Raw genomic sequence first — 16,928 nt, forward strand, 5'->3', positions numbered from 1 at the left:
GAATACCTACAAACTGGGACAAAATCTTTCTTGATAAATAAAAAAAAAATCTTTTACCCTCTCTATATCAATCCGTGAGACCGGAAAATAAAAGTGAGAGAGACAACCGCACATCACCAAAAAAGATAAGTATTAAGAAATCTATGATTTCTATGATTAACCTGAAGTAGCGCCACGCAATTACCAAAATCCCCCCTTTTTTATCGATAATTACATGTGTAATATAAAAGGTAAGTATACATGCACTGAATAAAATACAATAGTAATATATAAAAATCATAAATAATCAGCAAGAATGGATGGTGGAATATAGAGTAAAACAGGGCTTGAATGATTAAAACTAATTTAAAAAATGCTTTAGCTCAAATTCACCATTTAGTCCATCGGGAACGAGGGCATTCAAATGATATATAATCAGCGCATTTCACTTTGAGCCAATCTTTTTTCCAAATCTCTTGTCCTCCATTTCGGTAAAATCAACTGAATGCCCCCAAATTTTTTAATAAAACATTCTTTAGACTGGTGATGGGTCTTAAAATACATGCCAATTAAAAATGTGACTGGCAGAACACATATATAATATACGTAAGGGTCTTTTAACCCATACGGTGTCTGAACATTTTGAGACACCTCCTTGAAGAAGGCATTGAGCTGAAACTTGTTGGAGACAGGAGACACAAAACTATATGATCGGGCAAAGAACTGACCCACAACTGAACGGTGACAGCCCGGAACAACTACTGCATCCCCTGGACATGAGCAAGATCGACGACGTGGAGAGGGTAAGTAGGAGGCAGTAGGAGACAAGTGAGGTAGAGATGGGCAAAACGGGTCACTAACGAGAGCTGGGATCCCGCAGATCAGTCAGTGAAAAGATTTGTATTTTTAAAGCGGATCGACGGTTCACTTTGAAAGAAGGGGTAATTTCATAATAACAAAGCATAATTTGTTTTACAATCATTTATTGCAGTTTTTTTTTTTTAAAAACAGTGACCTAAACAAATAAGAACATACATGACCGAGTAAAACACTGATCGATGGCTGGGTGCAGAATCGCCATCGATGGCAACCATTGATGGTGTCTCCACTGATGGCCATCCCTAGCAGCAGCAGCCTTGTTATTCTTTCTTTTACTTGCAGTAGCAGCACTGAACTCAGTCTCTTGAGTTAGTATATCTCAGCTGCCACAGGTGGCAGTGCTGAGCATAGGCATATGCATTGTAATGGAAAACGAAACTGAAAGTAAAAGAACGACGGTTCACCTTTTTGGGATCGGCGGCTCCCTCAGTCTTTGATGGGATCCGTTCAAAAGACCCGCTTCGTTCGCAAACAACCCATCTCTAAAGTGAGGCAGGAGGAACCCCAGTTTGAGCAAGAGAGGCGGTGTCTGCGGCAGTGCTGCTGCTCAAAGCACCGCACTCTGCTGCCCGAAGTCTCTATAACCACCGGGTAACAGCGGCAGCTGGCGCACGGAGAGTACCAACAATCCTACGGCACCCCCGCTACCCGCAGGCTATAAGAGAGATACCGGTGCCCTATGTTTTTTAATTACCCATCACATATGGTGATCATTTTGTCCTTGGGAACCCTGGAAGCGCTGGACATTGTGCTCATCAATTGTCTTCTATTTGTGTATTATAGACAAACACACACCTACCTACTCAATTTAAGTCTCACGTCACTTTGTTTGCAAAATTTTCTTTCACCATTTTAAGGATTGATGTTAAACACATAGCACTAAGGTGTAATGTAATTCTCTAATAGCAGCTTGGATTAAAATTCAGGTGTGTAGAATCTGAATTTTTGTAAAAAATATTTTTTTTTCTTCTTTAGATATATCATTTTTACCTTTCGTTTTAGTCACTTCCACGAACTAATTAATATATTTCACGCATTATAGATTGAGGAATACATTTAACATATAGACCACACATAAATTAAATTAGAAGAACAAAGAATAATCTGGAGATCTAATGGAATAATATAAAAAATAATAGATTGAGAAAAGAAGCGCTATTAAAGTGATTTTGTCTAGAATGGATAAGTGAAGATAATATATTATAATTCGGTTATTGTCTACAATAATATTGGGGGGCTGAATATAAGAATATGTATGAGTGGTACCTGTAATGAAAAAATGTAAAAGATTACATACCCCTAAGAATCCTCTTATTAAAAGTAAAACCTATAATAAATATTAGCATCTTTATTTTATTTTTTTATTTATTTTTTAAATAATATCTGAATAAAAACCAATGAGAAGAGGAAACATGTGCTTCCCACTCTTTTTATCAAACTTCCGGAAAAGGACTTCCTGTTTTAGCAATAAAGTTTCTCTATAAAAGAACAAAGATGGTGGAAAGAAAACATCCTTGAAAAAGTGCGCCAAGACACATGAAACGCGTTGGAGAACAGTCCCTGCACCTCCATCTCCAGCGGCACTCTGATCCCACTACCCGCGGTGACATCGTACAACACGCCGCGAGGACTTCCGGCAACTTCCGGCTGACGGTAGAGACGGAGAAACATCGCAGCGGCTACCACGGACGCGTGGTTAAGCCAGACTTCTGCAACCAACTTAGCTCCATCTCCCGCAGACTACAACAACACGGAACGCAGGTACCTAGGGATAGCTAGGGACAGTGCCGCACGGAGTATTTCCCATATTTTAACAAAAACGTAAAACCAACAAAAAACGCAAAAAATTCCCCAAAAGGGTGTAAACATTGTAACTAACCGCCCCCTTTTTTCATTACAGGTACCACTCATACATATTCTTATATTCAGCCCCCCAATATTATTGTAGACAATAACCGAATTATAATATATTATCTTCACTTATCCATTCTAGACAAAATCACTTTAATAGCGCTTCTTTTCTCAATCTACTACTCAATTAATTTATAGGAGCTGCTGAAAAAATAGGTTAGCGCGGAACCACTTAACCCATCTGCAATATAAAAAATAAGGCAATCCGCATAACACTGTTGGTAAACAGAGACACCACAGGGTGCCTATCTGGAAAAGAGACCAAAGATTGGCCTGGGAGAAGCATGTGTTGCTTGTCTGACATCAGATGCCATACACATGACCCGGAATGCGGGCACAAGGGCAGAAGATGCCTCCAGAGCAGGGAAGCCAGAATCAGCACCTGATAGGTGCAAGAGCAACCCATGACCTCTCTGATAATTCTGATTGAAGGACGCAATAAATAGGGCAAAGGGGAGGATGGTTGGCTTAAGCCTTGAAAAAGCCCCTGTATGTGGTAAAACACATGTCGGCAGTGCAGGCACTTTAAATGCCATTAATCATTTATAAATATAAATGTTTATTAAATTAAATATATGTAATGTGTGATTGGGGATTGAACGGGGAAACTATCCTGCAGCCTACTATTAATTTAGGTAGAAAAAGCTCAACAAAGAGAATCTAGCTAGGATTAAGCTGCAGAACACCCCAACAAATAAATAAATAAACAAAAATATATTTACTACATAATGGGGACCTAGCTGGGAGATCACTGTCTGTGGTTTACTACTGGTCAAGGTAGAAACTGTCAGAGAGTACCCAGTGGAATATAAAAATAAAGCACTGTAAAAATATTCAAACAGTTTCTTATTTCAAATATGCTTAATATGACAATAATTATCTAAGACTTACTGTTTCAAATTCTACCTCACACAGTTTCAACTTCTATACCATCTGTCTCCTTCAAATTAAAATTTAAACTAAAATGTATCCATGTGAAAAATCTCCCTGGGCTTAGTGCCAAGAGTTATAAGCAAAGTAACATAAGAACAATATAGCAACAAACTCAGGAGACACATCAGCCCTAATTCCCTATGAACATACTGTACCTACTGTATATCCCTTTTAGACAGAAAAATAAAATCAGGGAATTACCCTGGTCCAGGAGGGTAGATCCGTGTTTTCTTTCTGTCTGAAAGGGTAAACCCAGGACTAAAATGCCACGGCTTTACCAGGGTTTTTTGCGGGTCTAAATTCCAAAACTTCAGGTCGCCGGCTGTCTGAAAGGATGTGAGCCGGGTTTGGGGGATTTTAACACAGGGAAAAGCACTGATTGGATCTTATGGTGGGGTGCTGGGTGATTGGCTAGGAGGGTGTGGCCTCCCTTATTGGCTGGTAGTGTGTGGCACTGGCACTGGCCTCTGAGGTCATTAGGGAGCTGCAGAAAGGATAGCATGGCCCACTGCAAGAAGCAAGAGGTGAGAGAGCTGCTGACAGTGAGAGGGGAGGAGGAGGAGATCCACAAACAGATGACTGGGACAGTCAAAGATGCCACAGTGTACTCAAACAATGCAAATATACTGACAGCCAGGGGCATCCATTGGACACAGCCTCAGGTTGTAAACAAGCTGAAGGCTTTGAGGAAGACCTACAACAAGGCACATGATAACAACCACAGAAAGAATGATGCTGCAAGGATGGAGTGGTTATACAATGAGGTGCAATCCAATTGCCATCTCTTCTTCAAGCTGTGCATCATCACGAAGTGTGACACCAGAAAGCACCCCTGCCAGCCCCCCGGCGTCACAGTTGCTGTTTGATGACATCGCTGAAATCAGTGACAAAGATTTGCATTCTGTCGTTGCGCATCCTGCTGCTGTGAGTAACATGCAGAAGGAGACGCCAATTTTGCAGAGGAGCAGTAAGTTTTTAAAAAACACCATATTATCACAATATCTGTGGTTTGTCTGTGCTGCGAGATACATTCTTGTGGCGAGGGGGATTTTACCTCTGCACGGATTTCCTAATGTAGCGGCTACCTGATGTCACTTTACTCATTTTAAAGCTGAAAATGTATGTGTTGCAGTGTGGCGCTAAAGAGAAGGCCTCAAACACATCTATGCTGAAATCACTTCTATTTGATTTTCAAACTTGTGTGTTTTTTCTTCTATTTCTAGTATTTAATATTCCTGAAAGAAAGAAGAAGGTCTCCAAAATGTAAAAGGCAGCACATGACAAGAGTTCTCGTTAATCAGCTACATGATTCAGATGCGGAAATGCAGGCATAGGAGGTTGTCTGCCTGCAGTGCTTCTTTGACAATGAAAGAGAACTGTAGAACTCTTTTATTTCGCAGCTTGTGGGTATGCACAAGCCAGCGCTGGATTATCCAAGGGGCAAAGGGGCAGTCATCCCAGGGCCCTCACACATAAGGTCCCTCTGGGGCCCCGGAAGGTCTCTTTGCCTCCCCGTGCTCTCTCCCACCATTTGCCCTGCTGTCGATCATTGGACCCCTGTTCCAGCAGCTGCAGACAATAGCAGCCACTGGGGAAGTGTAAATTAACCTCCTCCCAAGCTCCCACTGTGTATTTGGGTTGTTCCTGCTGTTAAAAAAAGGAATGTCGTGATGATTGCGATGTTCTGATGGTTGTGATGTTACCCAACTGAATTTTTTTTTTTGTACAAATATCACCAAAAAAATTTCATGGTGGGTGCCCCACACATTTATAGCCTGGGGTCCCCAGCAGCCTTAATCCGGCCCTGGCACCAGCACATCTCAAACAAGCAGGGGCATAAGTTCATCCCAGTTGCCCGGAGGCAAGGTAAATCTTGGTGCCCCCCCCCCCATAAATATAAATATATGTATGCATCTAGAGAAAATATAGAACAGAGGGGCGCTCCATGGTGCATGTAAACGATATATTTATTATGGAGGAACAAACACTCCTTAAAAAGGATAAAAGCAATTGCTCGTACCAATAAAAGAACAGTGTGGGCTGGTTACCACATGATAAAACAAACAATACCACGGCAAATCTGCTCCAACCGCATCTCCACTGGCATCAGGTCGACAGGGACTCGCAGACGCTGGGTTGTGCCGACAGGACTCGGAAACCGGAGGCCGGGGACACAGGCAGAAGACAGCGCCGGGACACAGTCAGCACGGGTATCACTGACCAAGCCCTAACATGTTTCGTCAGAGACTTCGTCAGAGGGCGTGGTTCAGTGACTACCCGAGGATAATTTATCCCAACTATCCACCAATCAGAATCTCTGAAATGCCGGTGATGTCATGTACTAATGACAGGTGGGGTGAAAGCCTTACAGGTGATTTGAGTTTCACCACAGACACACTTTGTGCAAAAGAATATTAAAGCCGCAGATCTAATGCGGATTTATAGGTGCCTTGAATAGTTAGATATATTATTATCAAGGTGGAACACCTTATATACATATATACCAAAAATGTTTGTGGCATTTCAAAGTTTCCAATGTTGGGAACAATAAAAAGAAATTTATGAATATAAAAAAGGGATTTTTGTAAGAACTTACCGTTCGAATCCCTTTCTCTGATATGGTCCTGGTGACACAGCTTCACATTGGGATGTAGGAGGGTCCGCAGGAGCCAGGCACCTATCCTAAAGCTTTTGGAGGGTAGGCTCCTCCCCTACTGCATCCCAGATTCCTCAGTTCAATCTTTCAAAGCCACTGGAATACATTAACTCAGTACAAACAACTGCACATATTATATGCACAATTTTAAATTTAACTTTTCAACCAATTATAACATGAAACATCATGAACACTGGCATACTTACTGAGCGTAAGGGAGGGATCGCTGTGTCACCAGGACCATATCAGAGAAAGGGATTCGAACGGTAAGTTCTTACAAAAATCCCTTTTTCTCTTTCAATGGTCCTGGTGACACAGCTTCACATTGGGACGTTCCAGAGCCGGTCCTTTTGGGTGGGTACGCTCAGGTCTGCAGTATTCATCACTGCTCGCCCGAATGATGCGTCCACCGACGCGAACTCATGGAACCTATCGAATTTGGCAAAATTATGAACAGATGACCAAGTGGCAGCGCTGCAAACCTGCTCAGCTGTTGCCCCATGTCGAACCGCCCAAGAGGTGGCAACCGACCTGGTGGTATGCGCATTAATCCTGGCCGGTACAGGCCTACCAACTTTAGTATATGCAAACGCAATAACAGAGCGCAACCACCTAGCAATGGTCTGCTTAGAAGCAGGCCAACTAAGTTTGTGTATGTCATACAAAACCAGTAAAGTATCAGTCTTTCTGACACTCTTAACTCTGTCCACATAAACGCGCAAGACGCGCACAACATCCAAATTCCTCAATTTGTCCCTTTTCCTAACAACCCTCTGGGGGTTGAAACACAGGCAGAACAATCTCCTGATTTAGAAGAAAAGCAGAGACTACTTTTGGTAAAAATCTAGGGGTACTGTCCGAAAGGCAGCCCTATCATCATGACATATAAGGGAGGAAGACTTGTAGAACAAAGCAATCAACTCCGATATTTTTTTTTTTTTTTTTTTTTCTTCTGACGCCACCGCCAACAAAAATACCAGCTTCCCTGAAAGGAAACTAAGGTCCACCGACCTTAACGGCTCAAAAGGCGCCTCTTTAAGGTACTCCAGAGCCAGAGATAATTCCCCTGGCGCTACTGGTTGGTTGTAGGGAGGTTTCAATAGATAAACCCCCTGCAGGAAGGTCTGTACTTCTGGTTCTAACGCAATCCTTCTTTGGAAAGAAAAATTGACACGGTCGAGATATGTACTCTGAGTGACTGAAGGCCTAACCCAGAGGAAAGGAAACCCTCCTGTAAAAAACTCCAACAATTTAGCCATTTTAAATCTCGATGTGCGTGACCTCTGTCTTACACACCACCAAATATAGGTCTTCCAGGCCCCAAAATAATTTACAGAAGACACTGACTTTCTGGCTTTCCTCATTGCGTTAACCACCGCCTCTGAGAATCCTATATTCCTCAAAATGGCGTTTTCAACAGCCAGACCGTCAAAATTAATCGAGCTGAATCCAGCTGGTTGAACGGTCCTTGTTTTAGAAGGTCTGACCTCAGAGGTAGACGCCACGAGTCCACAGAGAATCTCTGAAGCCTCGAGTACCAGGATCTCCCTGGCCAATCTGGGGCCACTAAAATTACTGGAATTGTCTGGGCCTGTATTGTTTTCAACTCTCTTGCCAGCATTGGAACTGGCGGAAAATCATAAAGAAGATTCCCCTCCCAGGGGATAGTCATGGCATCCACTGCTTCTGCCAGTGGATCCCACGTCCTGTCATACAACCTGGGTACCTGATGGATGAACCTGTATGCCTTCAGGTCCCTATCCGGGGTTTCCCCCTTATTGTAATCTAGTGGAATACTTGTGGATTCAGCCTCCATTTTCCTTCCATCAGTTTCTCCCTGCTCAGGAAGTCGGCCTCTATATTCTCCACTCCTGGTATGAAGATTGCTGATAATGCTAGAACATTCTGTTCCGCCCACAAGAAGATTCGGGACACCTCCCACATGGCCAGATTGCTGTGTGTGCCTCCCTGGTGATTCAGATACGCCACAGCTGTGACGTTGTCGGTCTGAATGCCTAAAAGGGAGCTCTTGTAATCTTTTCTCCCGCCAGAGAAAACCTCTTCCACACAGCCCTCAGTTCCAAGATGTTGATCAGTAAGGCAGACTGTAAAGTATCAGTCTTTCTGCTCTAAAGTCCACAAGCCCTGCAGACGCAGGTCCACGACTACTGCCCCTCAGCCTCTGAGACTGGCGTCGGTAGTGACTACCAACCAGCTCCAGGACTGCAGGGACCGACTCCCCCGAAGGGAATCCACCTCCATCCACCATTTTAGGAAGGATCGAGTTTCTGAAAACAACACCATTTGTTCTGACCTCATGGTCTGAGAGTTCCCTGTCCACTGGGACACTCTAGAGTGGAACCTGGCGAACTGTAACGTCTCGAAAGACGCCATCATCTTCCCCAGCAGTTTGAGGCACCTCCATACTGCTGTGCTCTGAGACCCTGTACCAAGGCAGCCAGATCCCTGGCCTATGCCTCTGGTAGAAACACCCAATGCAACTGGGTATCCAGACCAATCCCCAAGAATTGGAGTCTCTGTGACGGCACCGATTGAGATTTTTGTAAATTTAAAAGCCAGCCGTGAATCTGCAAAACCTGATGGTTTCTGCCAAGTGACTCTTCACTTGTCTGCTGACTCCGCTTTAAACCGCAGGTCGTCCAAAAATGGAATAACCATGATTTCCCTAAGTCGAAGCACATCCGCCATTTCTGACATTATTTGGTGAATACCCTTGACGCTGTGGCCAGACCGAAAGGCAACGCCTGTTATTACAGGAGAAGGTCTCCTATTGCACACCCCAATAGTGCCTGATGTTCCGAGTGAATAGGAACCTGCAAGTATGCGTCCTGGACCTTCATGGATGCTAAAAATTCTCCCTGGTCCCGGCTTCGCAGCACAGACCGTAGAGACTCTATTTTGAAATGGTCTACCCACAAATGGCTATTAATGCCTTTAAGTTTAGGATCAGCTGAAAGACCCGTCTGGTTTGGGCACTAAAAACAGAGTGAAATAAAAGCCTTTTTTCCCTCCGCTCTGGGGACCGGGACTACCACACCCTTCTCTAAAAGAGAATGAGCCGCTCCCAAGAGAGCTGTACGGAGTCGAGCCTCCTTTGGTAGTGGTGTAGGAATGAACCTTCTCGGTGGAAGAACTTTGAAGGGAATCTTTTAACCCTGGGTTATATTTCTAACCCAAGCGTTCCGGTCTAACAGTGCCCCTGCGTCTTTGAACAGTGACAGACGTCCCCCCTCCTTAAACACCGCCGGGCAAAACCCCTGGCAGTATGCGGAGGATTTTTCCTCTCCTTTGGTTTCTTATAAAAAGAACCCAATTTTTGACTATGGGGCCTTGCCCCTGGAGGACTGAGACTATCCCTTAAAAGACTGTTCTCAAAAGGACGCACCTCCTCTAGGGGAGGGCCGAAAGGATGGCCTGAAAACAGAAAACCTTGATGTCTGCTTGGCTGCAGGGGTAGACAGGAAAGTGCTTTTTTTCCACCTGTGGCCTGCTTATTGATCTCTTTCAGTTGTAAACCAATAACAGCTTTCCTTTAAAAGCTAATGCCTCTAAGCCTTTTTAGACTTGTTATCTGCCTTCCAAGCTATAAGCCAGAGCACTCTCCTGGCACTCCAGACACTGAGGAAACTCTGGCAGCCATTTTGAGAGCTTCCTGCTCAGCCTGAATCACATTTCTGCAGCAGCATTAGACTTCTCTGCATAGTAACAACACACAAAAAACAGTATGTCAACCAGAGCACAGGTCACTGACCCACCAATCCTGGCCTTAGAGACCCAGACTGAAGCCAATCAGAAGACTTGCTTGCTTGAAGGCTTGCACTGGTAGCACAGTGGCTTTTGACAAGTATACCACAGAAGCCTCTACCACTGGAACATTTTCCCAGAGGTCTGCATGATCCTCAGGCATAGGATACAGGCTTAACCATCTATTAGGCATCTAAAGCCTTTTGTCAGGGGTTTTCCAATAAATCTTGTAAACCCTTGTCTGCAGAGAGATATCATTTCCCTCACGCTGTCTCTTAAAAACAACCTTAGCAGGAGTTTTTTCTTCACAGACAAATTCAATGCCTGTTTACAGCAGTAATCAAATCCTCCACCCCAGAGGGTGAGGACTCTTCAGAAACATCACCCTGAACCCAGGGTATGTCTGTGTACTCTCCCTCCTCATCAGCAGCTAATAATGGCACTGAATAAGACCTTTTAGGGGTCCCCCCAGAATAACCATAAAGCTTGTCAAACAAGTAATTTAAACCTGCTGATTCCCATAGCAGTATCCTGCATGACTTGTAGAAGTCAGGATCTGTCTGGGTCCGAGGCAAAGAGCTGGACGGACTGCTGAGAGAATGGTCATGGTCTAGGGAAATTACCAGCCATCACTCTTGCCTGTCCAGTAATGCACCAAAGCATTTTCCGACCTGTCTCAGGGACTTAGCCCTCGCAAGGTCCGATGCACTACCCTCTGGGGTTCACTCCCCATGGGTTTCACAGCAGCGCAACAAATACATAAGCCCCCCTTAGGGACAAATTTCAGTGTACAACCACTGCAAGCGCTCAATGCATTAAAGGCTCCCTCCCCCAAAACCACAGACTGTTGCTCAGACATGATGTTCTCAATAACACAGTCACAGCATTAAATGTACATACATTATATACAGTGTACTCAGTCACTTAGCTTTCTGTAGTCTTCAGAATGGGGAAAGCGAAGCCCAGGAAATCCAATCACTCTGTCAGGATCTGTAAGCCAGCTCAGCTCCGCTGCAAGCGTTCTGAATGGCGCCAAAACAGAGTGAGGGAAGGGACCAAGTCCCTGCTGCTGCGGGGTCTGTGACTTTTGGCGCCAACTACCCCCAGACAGCCGCTCCCATTGTAGGATCTCCTCGTTCCAGTATCTCCCCCTCAGCTGGGGACCACTCGGAACATGCCTGTAACAACACTGCTGTCCTCTCATATCAGGAGCTCAGTGTGTAAGCTCCGCAGAAAATGGCCGCCGCCATCACGGAGCGCCTGTCCCCCATGATCCCCACCTAGCGTGAAGCCGGTTTCAGAGCGCTCCGGAGCCCAGACAGCTTCTTAAAAGAAGCTGTAAGTGCTGCACAGGGAGGCCAGACAGCGTCTCCCTCGTGCACAGTGAGCTGACAGGACTCGTTTCTGTCAGCTCCTGCTGCGCTAGCAGTGTGAGGATTCACTAATGAGAATCCTCACACTGTGCCTACCTAGCTAGTGTAGAAGTTAATAAAATAATAAAAACCCTAACTAACTCTACTCCTTCGGCTGCTCCAGCAGCCCTTTAGAATAGCACCCACTCCAGTGGGCACCTAACACGAACTGAGGAATCTGGGATGCAGTAGGGGAGGAGCCTACCCTCCAAAAGCTTTAGGATAGGTGCCTGGCTCCTGCGGACCCTCCTACATTCCAATGTGAAGCTGTGTCACCAGGACCATTGAAAGAGAAATTTCATTAAATACACAATATATCAATTTTACATGTGCAAATATGCAAATAATTTTACAATCATGAAAAACAATATATTTTCTTTATACAAATATATCATTAAAAATTTCATAAAAATTTCATGAAAAATCACATAAAAATACATAAAAATATACAAATACATATAGAAAAAAAAAAAAACAATTATACATATAGAAAAAAAACTTATACATATAGAAAAAAACCCATGCATTACAAAACAGTAGAATATCGATGAAGCAGGATTTTTTAAAAAATTGCTGAAAAACATAAAAAGACATCACTGGTTAATATACGGGGTGATTTCATAACCTTCATTTAATCCATATGTATGCATGTACGTATGTATAAAAGGTGCCTGCTACTAGTGGAACAGGACAGGTGTTCTAATATAGGGTGTGACACTTCGCAAAAAGTGTGAGTGAGTGTTAGGTCTATGGTCCTGCTAGGAGGTGGATTCAGCCACAGAATCAATTAACTGATTCAAACTTGCAGTGGAGGAAAGGTGCCCCCTCGGGAGCAGGAGCCCGGCGGCAGATGACTCCATTGCATCGCAAAGTTACACCTCTGAAACTGAGGGAAAAGCAAGAAGCCCAAATGTCCTTCCTTAATGGCCCCAATTACCCAAATTATCCCAGAGGGCAACACTTTATGGAAACAAACCCAAAGGTGGTAACGGCTGGCTCATTAAATGCGTTCAAGGCAAAGTTGGACAAACATTTACTGGAGAAAAACATCCATGGGTACAAATAAGAAATATAATTTGTCTGTAAAATACCAGAACCTACCAAATCAGCAATGGATATCTATACCAGGTTGAACTAGATGGAAGCAAGTCTTTTTTCAGCCTTACCTACTATGAAACTATGTAAACCCCTCAAAAACACTTAATGCAGGGCCGGTGCTAGGGTGTCCGGCGCCCTCCTGCAAACCATAAATTTTGCGCCCTTTCAAATTGCCATTGCAACAAGCTGCAGCCTGATTGTGGGAGCGTATGCAACATGCGATCCTATGGAGGATCTCGGGTGCATGTACATGTATGCATACACCATCTCAGTGCTGTGTCCGTAAAATGTTGCAGGCAAAAAGGTGCCAATACACACTGCGAGAATCGCATACGTTATGGGCTAGATCGCATCGCACGGCATGCATGCAATGTGTTTGCGATGCGATCCGAAAACAGAACAAAAAGTATGTGCAGCACATACTTTTTGTAGCGTGCGATGTGATGCTCGCAGGAGCGCACATCGCATCGCAAGCTGCTATTGCAGCGTGTATGGCCACCTTTAGGCACATAACCCAGCCCATTATTTCAAAAGTGTCTAAATTAATATTCAAAAAATCTACAATTATTATTATTATGCTGTTTAACTCTTGTGCGGTCAATCCTCTTCTATCTGCATATTCAGGAGGCTGAGGACGCCATTACACCCCTCTTGTGACTGAGGGAGAGAAGGAGGAGATGGAAGAAGAGGGGGCAGAGTGTTGAGGACTGGCAGTGGCACTGGCACAGCACACTGACAAGAGGGAAGGAAGGAGAGGTGGCGCTGATGCCTTTTCATCATTTGATTGACAGCTGACAGGCACAGGGAGCAATTGGTAGGGGGCGGATCCGGACATGACAGGTCATCCAGGCATTCACAGACAGTGCTACATACCTCAGCGCAAGTGTCCGTGAGGAAGAGGGGGCAGGTCGCAGGAGGAGGACAGTGTGTGCACCGTGCAGGGAGCTGCTCAGCCTCTCCATACTGCCGCCAGCTGTCAGACAGGCACTGTGGGCGGCGTGCAGGCTGTGTGCACTCGCGGTGCAGGGAGCAGCTCTTTATACTGTCGCCCGCGCGCTGTCAGACAGGCGCTGCGGGCGGCGTGCAGTGAGGCACTGACAGTGAGGGCTGAGGCAGCTTTAGCAGAGCAGGGAGGGAGACAGCGCCTTTTCAGCATGGCGCCTCCCTGCTTTGCAGGAGCTGCTGAGTGGGTAGCGCCGGCCCTGACCTAATGCCACCACTGCAGTCCGGATGGCACAGGGAATAACAATCCACTTGGCCCAATGCATAGCGCTGCACATGGTAGAGGGAGTATTACTCGACATGCTTTTCAGCATAATAATACAGATGGAAATGTGCATTACATGTACGATAGTCCCACTTTGTATAGACAGTTGTAACAATGTAATTTTTACATTTATATGTACCCTGTTTTTTTAATATGTTCATTATGATTGTTTTTCACTTGTCCATATATACCCTACTCCGATTGCCATGCATACATACATACATACATGTTATCATGTATATAATATAAGTGCTGGACTGATCCCCCAGGGAGCACCTGTGTAGATTTCATTGGCCATTTTGTGGCCATGATTCTGTGGAAACCATTACACACTGTAATCCTGAGAAAAAGTAATCTGGAGTTCAGAGGGACTGCTGAAAAGTGTGCAATGTTTGTGTGTGCCTAGTTGCGCATAATGTTTTCAGCACATATCCTTCCTTTATACTTATGTTATACATGATAACATACATGTGTGTTTGTGTATGTGTGTATATAAATATATGGTACTCTTTACCTAGAAGGGTGGCCATCGCGGGCATCGCATGTACTAAAAAATCGCATGCGATGCGACCGACGCGACGACCGCGATTTCCCATAGGGAACAATGTTAAATGTCCCAATTGACCCGATTTTCCTGTTCAATGTCCCAATTGACCCGATTTTCCATAGGGAACAATGTTAAATGGCCCACAGAGGCCAAATAGGCACCCTGAAGTGTGAAATGGCCCCCCAATTGTTAACGCCACCCCACGATCAACGTCAACCCGAAGCGTGGCGAGCGCAGCGAGCCCGCGAGGGGCGGCGGTACGCATCCTATGAACTTTTCATACCCCCACTATCCACGTCGGCATGGAGTTGAGAATAGAAAGTGTGGCGAGCACAGCGAGCCACCGAGCCCGAAGCGTGGCGAGGGGACGCGGACACCTTCACAGGTATACGCGTCCCCTCGCGGGCTTCACAGCTTTCCACGTCCCCTCGCGGGGCTCGCTGCGCTCGCCACGCTTCGGGCTCGCTGCGCTCGTCAATTGGGACATTGAACAGAAAAATCGGGTCAATTGGGAAATTTAACATTGTTCCATATGGGAAATCGCGGTCATCGCGATTTCCCCGCGGTTGTCAGGGCAACCAAGTCAGCACAGTGCCTTCCGGCTGACAGACTTCCGGTGAACGGACGGAGACGAGGGGAGGCGGCTCTGGCAGACGCGGGAAAACTGAGCGGGAGGGGTAAGTTTGATGTGGGGTATTTAATGCACAGTGTGTTCACTATTTGGTTGTCCTGAAGACGGGGAATCTGCCCCGAAACATGTTGACAGAATAAACATTCACTTGTTTCATCACTTATACAAGTCTCAGAGTGCCGCTACTTATTTGGAGCCGTGTGTGACAAGCAGCCTTGCTTGGGTTGAAGGCAACTGAGCGAGTTAACCCCTGGGGAGTCGGAGTGCCGGGCCAACGTGGAGAATATATATATATATATATATATATATATATATATATATATATATATATATATATATATATATATATATATATATAGCTTTCTCATGCACCCTAGATAAGTTCATTTACCTGAAACCTGTGACAGCTGCCCCTTTAATACTAATTCAGGTGCTGTGTTTGGAATGGTCTCACCTTTAAAAGCCATAAGGACATGGCAGTTGAGCTTTAACCCAGGAAAATAACACATGTTCATTTTAGCTATGATGTGCAAACAGTTGCCAGGGTCCCAAGAAAATCAGTTGTTAGTGTAGGACTTGCAGTGAAATGGGGTCCCTTGGCGATGGGCTGCAAGCTTAAATGCATTGATCAATACATGAACTAAAACCCCATTATTTATTTAATTGATTATTTGAATGTTAAGGTGAGTTGGTTTGTTGTAGTGAGTGCTGGGCCCCCTGTGTTTGTATTTATTAGAGTGTGTGGTCACAGGCCAATGCACCCCATCCTGGGAAGTGGGTGCTGTTTGCACCCCATTCTTAGGAATGGCGAGTGTGTTAGTACTTCTGTATCTGTATATATATATATATATATATATCTATATATAGAACTCCAGAAGGGCCGTCACTCTGGGCTTACGTAAGCTGTAGACAGTACCTTGCCCCGGTGCCAACTTGCAGAGGGCAGCAGCGTAGCACTGCCCACAGAATATACAGAAGAAATAACTGGGCACTCGAGGACTCGCAGGTGCAGGTAAAAAAGACCAATTTAATCCATAGTAGGTCTTACAGGTGTCGTCAACGTTTCGGGGGCCGTACCCCCGTCGTCAGGACCAAGTGCAGACAGTGTCTGCACTTGGTCTTTTTTACCTGCACCTGCGAGTCCTCGAGTGCCCAGTTATTTCTTCTGTATATCTATATATCTATATATATATATATATATATATATATATCTATATCTATATCTATATCTATATATATATATATATATATATATATATATATATATATATATATATATAGAACAAGGAAGGCAGAAGAGGGCGCTTCATGGTGCATTAAAAACGATTTAATAAGGATCCAACAAACATTGATCCACAGTAAAAGCAAAGGCAAATGCTCGTACCAAAAATAAACACTCTGTGGGCTGGTTACCACACGGCGTTACAATATACCACACAGGCAAAATCAGCTCACGGTTCTCAGGCAGGCCAATGAATCACTCCAGGACGCTGCAGCTAACTCACGCTGGATTGCGCAGAAAGCTGTAGGAGGACGCGGGGGGATCACAGGCGGCTCGGAGCAGTGAGTGAAACGAGGACGGGCCCTGAGGGCATGGCTTGTGACTCTGTGCCCGTCCTCGTTTCACTCACTGCTCCGAGCCGCCTGTGATCCCCCCGCGTCCTCCTACAGCTTTCTGCGCAATCCAGCGTGAGTTAGCTGCAGCGTCCTGGAGTGATTCATTGGCCTGCCTGAGAACCGTGAGCTGATTTTGCCTGTGTGGTATATTGTAACGCCGTGTGGTAACCAGCCCACAGAGTGTTTATTTTTGGTACGAGCATTTGCCTTTGCTTTTACTGTGGATCAATGTT

This window comes from Crinia signifera, chromosome 5 (genome assembly GCF_055691185.1).
Source record: "Crinia signifera chromosome 5, ASM5569118v1, whole genome shotgun sequence".
Lineage (NCBI taxonomy): Eukaryota > Metazoa > Chordata > Amphibia > Anura > Myobatrachidae > Crinia > Crinia signifera.